Below are 18,798 nucleotides of genomic sequence, written 5' to 3'. Positions count from 1 at the left end.
TTATTTTTAGATTTTATTTATTTGAGAGAGAGAGCGAGCTAGCACAAGCAGGGAGGAAGGGCAGAGGGAGAAGTAGGCTCCCAGCTTAACAGGGAGCCCCACGTGGGGCTCAATCCCAGGACCCTGGGATCATGACCCGAGTTGAAGGCAGACGCTTAACTGACTGAGCCACACAGCCACCCCTGTTTTTCTTTTTTTTTTTTTTTTTTTACAGAAATAACACCTATTATTTTTTTTCTACTCTCAGCAGTGGATAGACATCCAGACAGAGAATCAACAAGGAAACAGATGTTTTGAACAACACTATATAATTTTTATTATTATTATTTTTAAATGACATCATTAGTCATTAGGGAATACAAATCAAAACCACTTCACATCCACTAGAATGGCTATAATAATAATTTTTTTTAAGTAGTAAGTGTTGATGAGGATGTGAAGAAATTGGGACCCTCATACATTGCTGGTAGGAATGTAAAAAGGTGTAGACACTTCGGAAAACAGTTTGATAGTTTCTCAAAAAGTTAAACAGACAGTTATCATATGATCCGGCAATTCCATTTCTAGGTATATACCTCAGAGAATTGAAAACATGCTTATAAAAAAGCTTATACAAAAATATTCATAGCAGCATTATTCATAATATCCAAAAAGTAGAAACAGCCCAGTTGTCGATCAACTGATGAATGTATAAACAAAAATTGTATATCCACACAATGGAATATTATTTGGCCATATAAAGGGATAAAGTACTGATTCATGCTACAACATGGATGAATCTTGAAAACATTATGCTAAGTGAAAGAAGTTAGACACAAAAGACCACATATTATATGATTTCATTTATATGAAATGTCCAGAATTGGCAAATCCATAGAAACAGAAAGTGGATTAGTGCTTGCCAGAGGCTCAGAAAAGGAGGGAATGGAGGGTGACTGCTAATGGATATGGAGTTTTTTTGGGGGGGGGGTAAAGAAAATGTTCTTGACTTGGATAGTGGTGATGGTTGTAAAACCTGTAAATATACTAAAAATCACTGAATTATGTACTTTTAAAAAAGATTTATTTATTTATTTATTTGAGCGAGAAAGGGGGGAGGGGCAATGGGAGATGGAGAGAAGCAGACTCCCTGCTGAATGTGGAGCCCGATGTGGGGCTCAGTCTCATGACCCTGAGATCATGACCTGAGCCAGAGTCAAGAGTCAGATGCTTAACCTACTGAGCCACCCAAGTGCCCTGAATTATACACTTTTAAAATGGTCCATTTTATGGTATGTGAATTGTATCTCAATAAAAAAAAATTATATGCCAGAAAAAAAGAAACAGCTGTGATGTTAGGGGTTAGCAGCTAATACTAAAGTTATTCCCATTGCAAAAATGTTTTCAGTAGCAGGGTTTGAAGGGTTGAATATTTGGTATAAATCATACAAAGATACAAATGTTGGTGATTTTAGAAATATGCAACTTTTCTATAATTTTGCTTCAGGCCTGACTAGCCTTAGTGCTTTGCTTCATTTAGATGCTAATGATCATTACCATAACACAAAATCCCTACGTTTTTCACTTTTAGCAATGGTGAGTGAGCTCAGTGACAGTGACTGAAGCCCTCTGATTTCATGGGACTTGCTGACAGCTCATGGTACCTGCCATTAGGAAGAGAAGGAAGCCAGATGGAGGGCGGTTGGCAGTTGGAGTGGGGGTGGGGTGAGTGGTAGTTTTTGTGGGCATGGCAGCAAGATTGTCATGGCAGTGTTGATACACAGATTATCTGGCTAGAAGTGGCATCACGGTTTGCAAAGGTTTACCCATTATGGGGCAGAACTCTATTAATAGGTCCATTCCCCTGGTGGCCAGACCAGCAACAATCTCAGAACCCCAGTCCTAGCAGAAAGGGATTAAGGACCCTTGTCCCAAAGGCAGAAGACAGGAATTGGGGTGAAAGATCAGCCACAGAGACTAGATGATATTGTCAAGTGTGAAGAAAATGCTTCAGTTTTTGTGGTCACAGACTTCCAGAGTTTGTCCTAAGTACCAAGCTGAGGTTACAGAACTAACTCTAGATCAAATCAACCAGGATTTTTTTTTTTTAATCCTAGGCTTACATTTTGGCTTGGGAGGAATTTCTGATGGTGTTAAATGCTTATTCATCTTGCATGTGGACTTTTGTTTGCTTTTTTTGTACAAGTTTTAACCAATGATGAGAATTTACTATTACTGAAAGACAAAATTACTGAATCAATGAATATTACTGAATCACTGAATATTACTGAATGACAAAAAAATACAATACAAATTGTTGGGAACACTGTATACTGACAACAAAGAAAATGGGGTCATTGAAAAGTGTTAATTATAGAAAAACATACTTTGCAATTTTGTTGAGTTTCATTGTGTACTTTAAAATTGGTTTAATTTCCATTTTTAAAGATAAAACTTTTCTCCTCCTCTTTCATTAAGAACAAGCCCCAATTAACAGAAATACAACAGTGATTTACATAACAATAACTTCCTTGGCATTAGAAAAGATTGACATTTGGTTCTCTCTAAATGAAGGGTTTGGTCTCTGCAGGCCACAACAATATTTTTATCTTAATATTTTGTAATCTTTTCATTATTTTCTGAAATCTGAATTTCAGTACATAATACATCATCATGCTCCTTGTTGGCATGGCTGAAAATGCCTCTTAAACTTTTATAGCTTGACCCAATCTCACTTTCTATTTGTACAACTTCCTCCTATGCTCTAGCCAACAGATTGGTTTTTTCCACATTCCCCAAATAATCCATGGTCTTTAATGGCACCACACAGAATCAATTACTCCTAGCTCTGTATTCCCACCACATTTTTGGTTTTGCCAGGAATACTCAGGACAAGCTATGTAGAGTTCATGTTTGAGTGAAGTCTTGAATAATAGGAATTTGCACAATGAGGAAGTAAAGAAAGCATTTCAGGTGGAGGGAATCGCCTTTACCAGTTGATGTTGGGTTTAGCTTTTATGTGATAGCCCTACAAATGTTGAAAATAAGTATTGTGTCAGTCTTTACTCTTTAGGTAAATGTACATATTAAGAGGGTGAAAAGAATAGGCAATTTCTCCTTCTTTAGCCTCCTTTTCTCTTCTGGAACAAGTACCCCGCAAAATAGGCTGAGCAATGTTCCAGGTTGCTACTAGAGTGCTTCTAAGGATGCTAGGTTACTGTTACTCCCAAAGAACGTCTTTGTTCTACAATGTCCTTTTCCTGCATTATCTATAAAAATTGCAAAACCTGAAATTCATACACACTACCTTGTGAAAACTGCCTTAGAGGAGATTCTGGTCTTGTCTGAAGCCAAATCTTCAATCTTTTCATAATCTATAACTTGTTATATATATTATCCTGCTCCCATTTATGTTATAGGCTTTACCTTGGGGACAGAATCCATGTCTTGTACTTCTTTATATTTTTCTATGAGTTTAATATAGTGTTAGAATCTAGATAGAGCTTCCTAAATACCTCTTAGATTGCTTCTTGATTTGACCATCATGGGAATGAGAGAAACTGCTAAAAAAATGTGTAAGGCTAGTCAAACTGCAGATATAATGGTAGAAGGGAATGTGTGTTGGATATTTACCATTGCCCTTCCAGATCCACTCTCCATCCTACTCTCACTGGTCTTTATGGACTGTATCAATTTGTTCCCTTGCCCTTTGGCTTATATTTGGGTTCAGCCAATTGGAGGAATTGGAAGGAAATCTGAAGGACAGAAGGAGGGAGGTCAGGGTATTTATTCACCCTGTTCTCACTCTGCAGGAATTCACGGCTGCTTTCCTCTACCTGAGTCCACAGTTGCTTGTCACTATCCTCCTCCCACACATATAGCTATAACCCTCTTCAGGTTCTAATAATTGCTTGCTCCTCTTGCCCCTTCAGATCTAGCGATGATAATGACTCCGAATTATTTTAGCCTTGGGGTGCTTCACTCTCATTTGTTGATTTCCTTAACCCTGCCCACCCCTTCTGAAGATCTTTCCATTCAACTCTCTCATTACGCATCTGGTCATATCTTGCTGGGGTTCTAACTGATACAGGTGGTGGCCATAACTTTCTGAGTAACTCTGGAAATCACAACTTGCATTTTATTGTTGTTATTGTAGAGCAAAATTTTTTTCTTATTTAATGTGAATATTTGCTTTCCAGGAAAAAAAAACTAGACAAAAATCCTGAGATGGATGCTTGAGGAGACTACTATAATTTTAAATTATGACCTTCAGCGATTTGTAGAGAAAACCAAATTTCTTAGTCTGCACTCCATTTTTATAAGCTTGTTTATGTAACAAAGATGTTTCCTACCCAGTGATTCAATGTTCCATTATTAACCAGCCTTGTTCATTCTAACACAGTGTTTTAGGAGCTTAATTGACTCCTCCCTCCCATACAAGATAAAACTTGCTCAGGAACCCCTTTGACTAGTAGTTACATAGATAAGAATGTGAATTAAATGTTTGGGCCAATAACAAATGATAGTCACAGTGGCTCCACTTTTTTTTTTTAATTATTGAAAGAGTAATAAGAAAGATCAAAATACTATTAGAAATGACAGAGATATAGGATCTTTAAGTAATTCTTGATTTATGGAAGAATAGGTAATCCTAAAATATTACTGCTATTGTGGGTTTTTTTATAAAAAAGGAACTTTCCCTTTCAGTTAAGGGCGTACTTTCATCAGATATTTTATGTTATGATGTATGATTTTTACATTCATGTTTCTGTAAACATGAGAAATATCCAGTTGATAGCAATGTTAACTTTGGCTATAATCTTAAGATTCTCTTTTAAGGTTTTCCTCTAGTACTAGGAAATATATACTTTTTGAAGCATATTGAGAAAAAATATTTCTCTAGAATGTTCTTTCTTCAGGATTCTTTTGGAGACAATTTATACTTGAATTAATGAAGAAATCTCTCAATGTAGCTGAAAACTATCATAGTGGGAGCTCTAAAGAAAGTAAATGAATGAATGAGTTTTTTCTATATAGCTTTAGAAATAGCTTAATAAAGTGTCTGAACAGCAATATAACAATTATGTACTAATTTGCTCTGTCAGACTATATTTGAGTTCCTTCTCTGTTTCCAGTCCTGGACTGAGCACTAAGGATATCTTTCATTAAAGGCCAACGTCATGGAAATATTACATGTATCAGGGGTGATGTCCAAATATTTAACAACTCACGCATCATAGTTCTATACAATCAGAAGCGAAGCCAGCAGTAAACAGTAGATTTAGCTGGACCCATGTATCCTACCTGAGTGTCCCCAAGATTTAATTCTTCTTGGTTTCATCACCTGAAGCCTCTGGGCCATTGACTGAAGATTTGTATTTGCCCCTTATTTGAGATCAGGATAGCTGGGTCTCCCTTCTTTGTCTTGTGTCCTCTGTTTCTGATTCTAGACTGTGCTATGGGCTTTGACTTTCCATTGTTCCTTTAAGTACTTCAGTCCTTTAGTCCCAGGTGCTGATTTGAATTTTGGATCTTCCACTGCCTCAGCTTCTGGTTATCCTCTTGACTTTTTTTGGTCACCTACTTGTTTCTGGGGTCTTGATCATTTTGCAACATATATTTTACTTCTTCAGTCTCCATTATCATCCCTCCTCTGACCATCACATGATACTTCATCTCTACTTTTCTTAAGGTATTCCTTTCTCTTGGTTACTTAAGTAAAGGTCTTATCAATCCTTCTAGATTGTAAACTTTTGACAACAGAGAGCAATTCTTATATATATTTTTTAAGATTTTTATTTATTTATTTTAGAGAGAGAGCAAGAGCATGAGTGGGAGGAGCAGGGAGCGGGGGAGAGAATCTGAAGCAGACTCTGCACTCTGTGCAGAGCCTGAAATGGGGTTCGATCTCATGACCCTGAGATCATGACCTGAGCCAAAACCAAGAGTCAAATGCTTAACTGACTGCGCCACCCAGGTGCCCTGAAAGCAAGTCTTATAGAACTGGATATACATTAATAGCATTGAATATTAAGCAATTACTGTTACCTTTTCAGAATGAAAATGCTATTATGGTTATGTTTTAATATTCCTTACCTAAAAGATATATATACTGAAATACTTATAAGGTGAAATATGTATCTGGCATTTATTTAAAAATACCCTAGCAAATAAGTTTGGGGATACAAAGAAGATAAAATAAGGAAAATAAAATATTGGCAATTATTAAAGTTGAATTATGGGTAGATTGGGGGTCACTGTACTTTTTTCTCTACTTATATGTTTGCAAATTTCCATAATAAAGGCTAAATTATGTATAAATATAAATTACACATCACTATAAATATAAATAAAAATAATGATAAATACAAATAAAAGTCTATATTAAAATATTTGTTCACAGAATTGACCCCCAAAATTGCCCCTTCCCTTGCTCTAGCATGATTGCTGGATACCATAAACGTCTTCCTTATTCTTATCTAAAGGGGATGTCATCTGGGGTGGCCACTGTGCTCACAATAGTTTCCTCTTTTCTGGGAATGGATCAAAACACAGGAGCAGACCTCTAGTGGCCATACCTATGCTACATGGCACCGCTAAGCTCCAGCCAAGTTCATTGATCCAGATGTAGATGGACACACACTTGAGCCAGTCATACTCTCTCTTCTGACAATTTGAAACTTGTAAGAGAGAAGCACACAAACTGGTCTGATTGGAAGTCTGTTGTGTTAATGACAATGCCCAGAGATAAGGTCTATGAACTCGCACTGTGAGGTTTTCTAGTTGCCTTTGCCCCTGTCTTCCTGTGGTTTTGTTGTCCACTTCTTCCACTGATCCTGTGAAATGCCTCAGTATTTGTCCAGTAAATCCCTCTCCCCACTGTTTTTTGTTGAGTTATCCAGAATTTGTTTCTGTTACCTAGAATAATAAAGAAAAACTTATTTAATGTGTCAACTGAATGAAATGAACTCATTCACATAATAAGGAACAGAATGTCTGAATTCAGCACATTTCTGCATATGAAACATTTTTATATGTTATTGTGCAGAGGATTTCCTTTCTGCTTGTTTGCTTTCCTACCTTCAACAATAATTACTGAGTACCTACTATGTGCCTACACTGTGACAAGTGCTGAATATGATGAGAATAACAGAGAAAGTTCTTGCCCTCATGGAGGAGCTTACAATTTTATGGGGGAGATAGATATTATTAACTAATGATACTTGCCATTGTGTTATTAGAGAGATGAGTATCCAAAAGGAAAGGAATATATTTCAAAGGTGAAGAACCAGAGAACCTGATTAAGAATGGGTGGTGGGAGTGGGGAGTGAACTTGATTTGAGGGCTAAAGGATAAGCAATATGTCATTATATGAGAGGACAGTGGAATGGAGATGGGAGTGAAAAGTCATTCTTGAAAAGATGACTTCCAGGATTCTGTCCGATCAACAAAATGGATGGAAGCAGAACTCCTACATGCAAAAAGATGTTTGTCACTGTCTGATTAATAATTAAGACTAAATTGGAATCTGTTTAATGTTCACCATTAGGACAATAGTTAAACTGGTACATTCACTTTATTATAAGAGCAAAAGCCTCCTTGAGGTTTCACTGGCCAGAACTGTGACATGCCTGTCCTTTCTAAGCCAGGTACCAGTAAGGGCAATGGTGGTGAATGGCTTAGAGACTAATCTTGATTTCTGACCCTCAGGCTAGAGAAAGGCCCACATCCCCTAAAGCACATGGTTGCTATATGAGCAAGACTGTTGACAAAAAGAAATGGCTGTTGCCTGGACAACCAACAATGTGTGAGGCAGAGAAGTCAAGTGACTTGGGCAGGAGCTGATCTACAGGAGCTGTGTGTGGAGAAATTTGATTGGAGCAGGTTTGAGAGAGAGTGAAAAGAGAGTAATTACAGCAGTAAATATAGATAACTCTTTTGAGAATTTTTGCTATAAAAGCTAGAAGAGAAATGAAGTGGTAGTTGGACAGGGATGTAGGGGCTAAGAGAGATTTGTATCTAAGATTGGAGAAATTACTCATGTTTAATATTGATGGGTATGAATCTATAGAAAGGCAAAAGTTGAGATGCAAAAGAGAGGAAGTGATGGTGATTAAGAGGGAGGTGGTAGGTATGAATGCACACATGGGAGGTTGGTCTCAGAAGGAAGATAATTCATCCACAGTGATAGGAAGCAAGGAAGAATCCATGGGCCCAGATGTAGTAGATGTGTAGATAAGGTAGGGAGCTTGTGTAAATTCTTTTCTGATTGCTTTTGCAGAACCCTGACATGTAAAGTATTGAATAGGTTTCTCAGGCAGATTAAATTCTTGTTTGGCAGAGAATATTTCATTGTGTCCCCATGAATAATTTCCATGATGTTTTGATTCTTGATTTTTACTAGGCTGATTGTTAATACAGTAAAGTTATTGTTCTAAAGCTATATTTATAAATAGATCAGTGGGATCAGTGCTAGGATAGAAGGAAGTGTCTCTGTACTTCGAATAAAATTCAAACTCCTTACTGGAGACTACAGATCCCTACATAATCTGATCTTTGTCCACCTTTCTAAACACATCAAGTATTATTCTTCCCTTGCTTATTCTGTTCCAGCCAAATCATCTGTCTGTCTTTTTTGCCGATGTCAAGCTCATTTTAGTTTTGTGACCTTTGCACTCCTGTTTCCCTCTTCTTGGAACACTTTTCCATTGGGTATGCATAGGGCAATTTCACTGGCATCATTTAGGGCTCAGTAAAACTCCCTAGTCCCTTTATCTAAAGTTGTGATACCCTGACCAGCCGCTAGTTTATTACAGTATTTTGTTTCTTTGTAGCATTTAGCACTAACCAAAATTCTATTACTTCTTTCTTAATTTCTGCATCCCCAGCAATTAATATACAGCCTGGTATATATTAGGTGCCCAAATTCTTTTAAATGGTTGAGTACCAAAGGCTCTGTTCTTATCCTTAATTGCATGCATTCAACCTTTTTATCAGCAATTTAGAAAATGACAGAGAATAACATGCTTATCAAATCTATAGATGCTGCCAATTTAAATGAAACATATAAGTATGCCAATGTGTTGAAGTGAAGTGCTGAAATAAAACTATTTTAACAGGGATGAAGGCAAAATGTCAAATTTAGGTTAAAAAATTTACTATAGAATCATAGCTCAGCAGTATTTCATGAGTAAAAAGGCCTGGAGATTTTAACTATAGACTGCAGGGTGGCTAAAATAGTTAACCTGAACTAATAAAAGCACAATAGCCAGAAAACAGTGCCCTAGATTCTGCTGGGTTAAACCCACAGCTGGAGCAATGTGCTTGTTTAGGTTATTTGATTGTCTGAACATTTTTTTTTACACTTACTTTTAAGTCATTATTTTTCAATGAGCAGTATGAATTGTTGTGTTAACTGGCCAGCAACTTCTGTTCTTGCAGGCAACATGAATGGAAAAATGAACTTGTAATCAGCTAGCTGATTATCGAACAAAAGTAATAGTTATCTTTGATGACATCAGACTCTTGAGTTACCTCCACACCAGGTGTGTCTGTAGAGGGTATGATCCTCTCCCAAGGCTCCGCCTCTCACTGGGCTCAGGTCTAGGGGTGATAATGGCTCTCTTCCATTGCTGGTCCTTGGGGAATCAAAACGCCTTGTTGGATTCCCTAGTCCCGCTCTCGTCCCTGTTAGAGTCCCTCCATTAAATTCTACTCAACATCTTAATTTCCTTTAGGATACTGATTGATAGCATAGCTCTTGGGATTCCTCAGGCTGTAATATTTTAGGAGGGGCAAATTTTGCATTCCTTAATCATTATACACATAACCCCAGTTGAAGTATTTGTAATTATAACTTTTTGAGTACTTGCATTTGCCTGATATCTTGTATGCCTTATTCCTAAGTCTTAAGTTATAGAACAAGGTAGGCATTATTATTTGCATTTTACAGATGAGGAACTTGAAGCTCAGAGAAGTTAGGTAATTTAGCCAAGGTGATTGTTTATAAATGACAGAGACTTAATTTTGAGTTTGACTCCAAGGCTCACATTGCTATTTCCATTATACCTATGACCTCTCTTATCTCCACCATGCACATTGGATTCTCTTTTGTTAGTCTGATTACTTAGCTGGAATCTCTTAAGTTTTTCAAAAGTAGATGCTATATTGTATTCTTTTACCTCCACTGCCTAGCATAGTGTCAGGCACATGGGAGACATGCAAGATATTTTTTGAATGAGTGGATAGAGGAGAAATGTCGCTTACCTGTTAACCTGTATTTCTATTCTTTGGGAATACACATCAGGTCTTTGATGTCATATTTACTTCCCCATTAAAGTCCTTCATGCTCCCTTTCCCTTTTTATCACTGGCCCTCACTTTCATGTACTTGATTTTCTTCTATATTCATTCCTTGCTGAACATTTGGACGTATCACATATCAGAGACAAACATGTATCTGGCAACTTGGAAATGGTGAGAAAATAAAAATGCAAATAATGATCGTATCTATTTGGTGGGTCTGGGGTTAAGAGTAGTGGGAAGACATTGTTAAAAGTCACTTAAATCTTCCCATACTTTCTCTTAACATTTATTGTTCTATTTGGATACACTACAGGTGGTGTTGATTCTGTCCCTGCCAATCGTAAAATGAGGAGGTTCCACTTTATATATTTTAGCATGTATACAGTAGATACATTGAGTTAGTTGTTTGTCATAGGTTATTGTACACATTGAAGCATATATACTTGCTTTAGAGAATGGCTTGAGAAATACCAAGTGAAGGATGGCAAATAACATGCCTGGACATTGTAATTCTCTTCATCTCCTTAGACGTGGATCAGGTATGCTGATCTGTTTTATAAAATGTTTAACAAAAATGCTGGCCAAACTTAAGAGCCACAGTGTTCACTTGCAGCAGGATGTTCTATGGTAGGGAAAATGCAATCCAAGTCTTTGTTTTTATTCATGTAGTAATGCTTTGGCTTCTGCCTTTGGGCCTCTAATAGGGAAATAATCAACTCAGAAGTCCTAGAACACCGAAATGTTACAACTAAACAAGAAAGTATTAGATTAGAGAAGAAATCTGACTCCACATTTTTTTTAATTTTCTGACTAGTTTATTCTTATTAAACTTTCCTCCAACGTCTTATTTCGAAAAATGTCAACTCAACAAAAAGATCAGAAGAGTAGTAAAATGAATATCCATATACCCTCCTCCCAGATTAACTAATTGTTCACATTGTGCCACATATGTTTTATCCCCTTTTATAACTAATGATAGTTACTTTTTGAAGCATTTAGTGGAGATAACTAATAAAAATTTCACACTCATTTTATTGCCTTTAGTAGCAACTAGATTTATAAACTCTATGAGGGTAGGAACCAGGCCTATCTTGCACATTGCCGCATCCCTGGCACCTAACATAATGTTTGGCATGTAGTAGGAGCTCAATAAATATTTATTGACTGATGGGCTGAGTTGTTCTTTATACATTTGACCCTGACTAGCTGCACAAATCAATTGAAGTTTGAAAGAAATTAAGTCAATCTGATCTTAAAGCAAAATATCCAAAAGTGTACTCAAGTTTTAAGGGAAATATGTCTAAATCCTCCTCTTATTTCTCTGGACACTTATTACAAAGCCTTCATCACATAGGTACTTATTAAGTATTCCCTGAAGAAAACTTGGTTAGAGTATTCAAAATAGTCCTGACTATGATCAAACTTTGGAAAATAAGCCTCAATGATAAAAACTTAGAGAGTGAGTTTATTCAGCCTGGGACAATTCATGAATGTATCTGGTGTCTTAGCTGGTCCGTGTTGCAAGATTAAGTCCTAGAGCTGGAATTCAGGGGAGAGGAAGAACAATGAACACAGAACAGGAAAAAAAACAGCAAAATTAATTAAAACTACTATACAGGAATTCTTAGACATAAAGAATACCTTCTTAAGAGTGAAGGCTGTTAAGTTTTGAAATTGGAGGATTTATAGAGGTAATTCTTTTCTGTAGATCTTCTCTTCTGTGGAGGAATCCACTACAAAGTAGAGTTTCTAGTCTTTTACATGTTTCTTACTCAAATGACCACATTTAAACATACCAAATAGATAAAAAGAATGTCAACAGAATATTTCCTCTTTGCCTACTTAGTAAAGTTCAAATATCTTAGCATATAATTCAAGATCCTCTGCAAAAACTACCCAACTACCTTAATACCTTCACTTTTCCTATTTCATGCCTAGCTTGGGTTGGTCCAACAGTGGTGGTCCAGAGTTTTCCTAACCATGTTCCATGGAACTCTAGTGCCCCTAATAGAAAGCATCTAGCATCTCTAATAAGAACATCTGGTGTTACAAATTTTGCATGGTGAAAAAGTTTGGGAAATGTTTCATATTAGATCCCTGACCCACCTACTGTAGGTTCAATGATAAATGAACCTTATTAGCCCAATCAGAACTACATTAGCCCAATTAGAAGATCTAAAAAATTCTACAGTGAGAAACCAGTTTAATGTATAGTTTACAAAACTTACTTGACCAAGGAATTTTTTTTGGATAGCAGGATACTTATTAACGTCATGAAAGATACTTGTGTTCTCCAGAATAGATTGCAGAATGCTGCTTAACCATACTTGGGATTCCTTGAATGTTGCTCATGCCATCTCACTGGAATAACTTAGTTTATTTAGAAAAAGCCCCCATCCTTAAAAAGATATTCCAAGGGACTTACAAGAAGAAAGCCACAAAAGATAGGGAGTACTTGTGGAACTAATTCTGTGATTTAGACCCATGTCTAAATGCTCTCCAAGGTCTGTAATCAACTGTCTATTATAAAGTTGGAACACAGTCTTTAAGTACAGTTCTTCTGCATTCTCTCCTTATTTTGACTAATTTCAACCTCAGAACTTGGTGTCATTTACATTTTAGTCTTTGGGACAAAGATTTTTAGAATCAAGGAACTTGTACAATAATCCTATATGTGGAGTGATGGAATGATATTTGAAGCAAATTGTTTCCATGAAGTTAATAGCATTTGGTAAGTTCTTAAGTGGCACCTGTTGAGTTTTGCAGGATTTATTCAAATGAGTGTCAATTATTGAAAGAATGACATACATCTTTGGGCATGAATCATGAAGGTTTGCAGCCAGCCCCAAAGGGTTTGTGTATGAGGCAGAGTGCTGTAAATACGTGCCTCACCATGCTTACCATCCGGCGTTGCCAGGAGCAGCAAACGGTCAATTGGTGCCAATAATTGAGACCTCCTGGGATTCCATGATTGCAGAGGGAGGCCTGATGAAGACTCTCCTGCTGCTGGTGGGACTGCTGCTGACCTGGAAGAATGGATGGGTTCTGGGAGACAAGGCGGTCTACAAACACAGAGCTCCAGGAAATGTCCACCCAGGGGAGTAAGTACATTAATAAGGAAATTAAAAATGCTCTCAAGGGGGTAAAACAGATAAAGCTCTAATAGAACAAATAAATGAAGAAGTGCAAATCACTACTCAGGAACTCAGAAGAAGCCAAGAAGAAGAAAGAGGATGCCCTAAATGATACCAAGGATTCTGAAATGAAGCTGCAGGCGTCCCAGGGGGTGTGCAATGATACCATGGTAGCCCTCTGGGAGGAGTGTAAGCCCTGCCTGAAACAGACCTGTATGAAGTTCTGTACACACGTCTGAAGAAGCAGTTCCCACATGGCTGGCTGTCAACTTAAGTTGTTCCTGAACCAGGTCTCCCATCTACTTCTGGATTAATGGCAACCGCATGGACTCCCTGCTGGAGAAGACCAGCAGCAGACCCATGCCCTGGACTCATGCAGGACAGCTTCAACTGGACATCCAGCATCATGGACAAGATTTTCCAGGACAGACTCTTCACCCGTGAGCCGCAGGATACTTCCACTACTCACCCTTCCGCTCATTCCAGGAGAGGCCTGTCTTCTTCAATCCCAAGTCCTGCATCACCCAGAACAGAATGTATTTCCCTGCATATTAACCCTTGAACTTCCACGACATGTTTCAGCCCTTCTTTGACATGACTTACCAGGCTCAACAGGCCATGGATGTCAACCTTCATAGAATTCCCTACCACTTCCCAGTGGAATTCACAGAAGACAACCAAGACCATACTGTGTGCAAGGAGATCCGTCACAACTCCACAGGGTGCCTGAGGATGAAGGACCAGTGTGACATGCCAGGAGATCTTGTCAGTGGACTGTTTGGCCGACAACCCCTCTCCGGTCCAGCTGTGACAGGAGTTTAACAGTTCCCTCCAGCTTGCTAAGAAGTTCACCAAACTGTACCCTGAGCTGCTGCAGTCCTAGGAGAAGATGTTCAACACATCCTCTCTGCTGAAGCAGCTGAATGAGCAATTTATCTGTGTGTCCCAGCTGGCTAATCTCACTCAAAGTGAAGACCCATTCTATCTCCAGGTCACTATGATGACTTCCCAGACTTCTGACTCCAATGTTCCCTCTGGCTTCACTCACTAAGGTGGTTGCAAAACTCTTTGATTCTAACTTCATCACTGTGATGGTCCCAAAGGTCTCCAGGTACAATCATAAGTTTATGGAGACTGTGGCAGAGAAAGCTCTTCAGGAATACCACAAAAAGAACTGGGAGAATGAGATGTGAACATTACCTCTCCAAATATAGGGTGTCTGAATTCAGTTGCCCCCAAGATGAGCCATAGGCCCTTAGAGATTTCTGCATGTCACCAAGTGACCAGGCCTTGCTTTGAGGCCCTCCTGTCCCCTCACCCAGCCTTTCCTCCCTCTGGACACTTCACTGTAATGCCTGTGTTAACGAATCATGGGAAGAAATCCCACTAACTCAATAAAACTGCCAGTAATCTGAAAAAAAAAAAAAGAAAAAAAGAAGAATGACATACATTTAAATAAAATAAAATGAGAATCTTTCTTGGTGAACAGAAATGACCTTTATTGAGGTCATTATATGTTTGTGTGCTTATTTAGAGAAATAGAGAATGGATGAACTATTTGTTTGTTTTTTTTAAAGATTTTATTTTTTATTTATTTGACAGAGACACAGCGAGAGAGGTACACAAGCAGGGGGAGTGGGAGAGGGAGAAGCAGCCTTCCCGCCAAGCAGGGAGCCCGATGTGGGGCTAGATAACAGGACCCTGGGATCATGACCCGAGCCGAAGGCAGACACCTAATGACTGAGCCACCCAGGCGCCCCATGGATGAACTATTTGTATTGAATACTCATTACTTCGTCGGTTTCTCTTTTTCATGTTTCTGCACATCTTGTGAGCAGAGGTAGTGATAGCCTTTTGTTCTGGATGATCTTTGCAAAGATGTCTGAGAGTGAACAGAAGATAGAGATAATATCTCTCTCCGGAGCAGAGGGCCAATCTGTTTGCTGTCCAGTGATTATTTTCATTATTGTCCTCTTGAGCAGCTTTGGACAGGTTTTCTTGTAGCCCAATCTCTTGTAAGAAAAAGTTGGGATTTCTCAAGCTCAGGGTATCTCAGCTGTGATGCAAACCCATTGGGTAAGTAGCATTTGCCTAGGCTGCTCAGTATAACCTATGGAACTTGAGGGATAAGAGGAACCAACACAAACGTGAAGTTCAAGGTGTTGACTGTGCCATGAATAACACAATCTTTTGTCTCCAACCCAAGAGTCATGTGTCTTCTGCCACTATCCAGAAAACTATGGCAGACTAACTTGTCAGTTTGCAGAGCTTGGTAAAATCTCAGAGCTGTAACAATGTTGTTGTTGTTGTTGTAACAATTTTTTGACAGTTGTAGGAAGCATCCTCTTCCAGGATATGGGTTTGGAAGGTTTTTTTCCTGGATGTCATCAAGGCTTGACCTGAATCAGGATCCCTGGTGTGGATCATTACTAGATGATCAGGGTGGGGCAGAGTTGAATTTGGAGGGAAAAGCATTGCTGGCCTGAGGCAAATATCAAGTGAACTGGGTTATCTGTCTTATCTAAGAAAAGCCATCTAAGCTGGGTTTGAAGTAGACCTGAGTGAGTGAACAGACTAGGAAGTGGGCAGCCCTCAAGAGTTAGGGATGACTCACGTAAGCACATATCCCAGACAAAAGTGGTCAGAAGCAGGATGGCAAAAAGTAACCACTTGTGATTCCTTTCTATTCCAGAGCATGACTTTTCATACAGAATGGGCTCTTTTCCCTCCTCCAAAAGTGACCTTTAGGTAAGAGTTCGAGTTCTTAAATTGCTAAGTCTTTGGGTTGTTCTAACCCCAGATCTGGCAGGCCCTAGTCATTGTCATTATTAGTGTTTAAAAGAAAATGATGTTCTTTGCCTGATCGGGAACATTGGCTGAGCCCTGATATTTTCCTTTTTAGGGTGTGTTCGTTCCTGGTGTCCAGTTGTCCAGGCTCTTCTCCAGGATAGGCTTCTGCTCCTGGGACAAAGTAACCCTTCACTGTTGGGGTGAAAGTATGACACTTTGAGCCTTAAGAGATCACTCTGGACAAATAAAAACAAACAACCAACCAAACAAACAAAAAAGTTAATAGTGGCTTCAATAGTATCAAATTTCCAAATGACATGTCATTCAATTTTCTCAGTATAAACAGTTACAGTTCCCTCAGGGATTTGGAACTGTTGGTTGTGTTCTTTCTAAAGGGGAATGTGGTAAAAATAACAACCGTCAGTCCAAGCGGCAGGCCAAAGCAGTGGTGGCTAAGCCTCTTTGTACTCATAAATAGACTTATAAAAATGGATATGCCATGAAATGCAATGGCCGCGGCGTGATCATGTGAAAGTGTGTGGAGAAATTTCCCCAGTTATTTCAGATGCTTAATTTTAGCCCTAATTATTGTGACCCTCTGAATAGCTTATCAGTTATTCTATCAATGTTATTGGCAGGATCAACAAAAATACAAATTTTTATTATTTTTTTTTGAGAGAGAGAGAGGGAGAGAGAGTGGGGAGGGGCAGAGGGAGAGAGAATCTTAAGCAGGCTCCATGCTGAGTGCAGAGCCTGATGTGGAGCTCCATCTCAAGACCCTGAGATCATGAACTGAGCCGAAATCAAGAGTCAGACACTTAACTGACTGAGTCACCCAGCACCCCACAAATTTTCATTACTTTAAGGAGAACATTTAGGAGCAGTTTATCTTAGAAATGTATAGTCATATGTTGCCTTTCACTTTGATTATTCTTATATAATATGCTTATATAATCTTATATATAAGCAGTGGGGGACATGCTTCTGGTAGTTGAATTTGGAATAAAAAAGGCAACATGAGTGAAAAAAAAAAAAAACCTGAAGTATAGGCCTTGGTCTCAAAGCTGGCTGTCATAAACCAAGTTCAAAAGCAATCCAAGAGAAGCAGGTAGAATGAGATGGCATTAGGAATTCTAGGCCACATTAGCTCTTAGGACAGCTAGTTAAGATGGAAGACCACCTGATTAGAAGCGCAGGAAAGCAAAAGAAATGTTTAGCTTGGTGGCAGAGAATGGGAAAAGCAAATACAGGTAGGACTATTCAGGCTTATCTGTGGCTCAGGGTAAGTAGGACAACTATAAGCAAAACAAAGCACCAGACGAGTGCCTGACCAGACTGCTTTAACAGAGCAAACTAGGTGGACAGGGAGCTATAAAGAACCTGCAAACTATAACCCAGTCTGTTCTGTGCCTGGTGATAGCTGTGTTGTTAGGGGCACCTGGAGCAAGACTGGGGCTGTTTGTGTCTCCCTCCTTTGGCTAGAGAACAAAATTTCTCTGACGGGGAGGGTTCCCACCGGGCTGGGTTGGTTAAGAGCCTCTTAGCCAAGTCTGGGATGAGTATAAGCAAGAGTAGAGCTAAAGCTAAATGTAGTAATTCAGAGAGGAGATTTATGTACACTATCAAACCGAGGGACCGGAAGGTATCAGAAGTTCTGGGAAGGAGTTGGGGTAAGCATTCCTTTTCATTCAGTGTATATTATATGCCAGGCTCTATGCTAGGTTTTGGGAATACACAGATGATAAGACAACACCTCTGATAATTTAGAGTACCATAGCTGAACTAGACAAACTGATTGTAATCAAGTGTGGTAAGAACTGTGGTATAAAGATTACTATACAGGACTCTCCAGGAGTACACAAGGTGGTGGTGAAGGGCACAGATTGTAAAAGATGGCTTCCTGGAGGAGGTGATCATCAAGTTGTGTCAAAAAAAATGAGTAGGTATATGTGAAATATACCCACATTTTGAGATGTTAGCACTCTTCCCCCTTTGACTTTGGAATGAGGCCACAAACCAGCATACCCAGGTAAACCCATGGTGACTTTTTTCCGTGAGTTCTCCCCTTAGAAAAGGGATATGAACCTATACATGTCAATAAATTGCAGACTCTGGGGCATGCGCTAATGACAATTTTTGGACATTTTCCCCTGAGGAGGACAGGTCTATTATATCTTTAAGTCTTACAGTCTTTGGACTGAATTTATATTTACCGTCTTCCTTTCTGGTTTAAAGATGTTGCAGAAAATGAAAATGTCATGTTTGTTTGGTACTGCTTAGATATTATCTATGGTGATAGATTGTTGCTATGAATATGTGAGTTGCTATGAATGCTCAAAAAGGCAGAGTGTGGGTTAAAGTGAAAGTACAAGAACACTGTATTAACCATAAGATTCTGATGGTTCTGGTGCTAGAAGACAAGTTATAAAGCTCGCATTGCCCACATTATGTGGCTATTTGTAAGATTAAATCACAAAATGTATATGAAAAGGAGGTGTCCCTAGGATACTGTGTAAACATAAGATGTTATTATTTGACTTGCTCCTTGTCTAGCTTTCAAAAAAAAGAGCATTTTTTCTTTTGAAATATAT

At 38.6% G+C, this 18,798-nt stretch overlaps 1 protein-coding gene and 1 pseudogene across 1 annotated transcript in view; both read left to right on the top strand.

Moving 5' to 3' along the window:
• The window catches only part of SCEL (sciellin), a 302,364-nt gene that overhangs the window by 43,251 nt on the left and 240,315 nt on the right, over positions 1 to 18,798 (top strand). The window lies entirely within an intron of this gene.
• LOC116631566 lies at positions 13,004 to 14,611 on the top strand (annotated as a pseudogene).

This window comes from Phoca vitulina, unplaced genomic scaffold (genome assembly GCF_004348235.1).
Source record: "Phoca vitulina isolate PV1807 unplaced genomic scaffold, GSC_HSeal_1.0 scaffold5, whole genome shotgun sequence".
NCBI classification, from domain to species: Eukaryota; Metazoa; Chordata; class Mammalia; order Carnivora; family Phocidae; genus Phoca; species Phoca vitulina.
The sequence above is the reverse complement of the archived record's forward strand: the minus strand, read 5'-3'. Positions and strand labels throughout refer to the sequence as shown.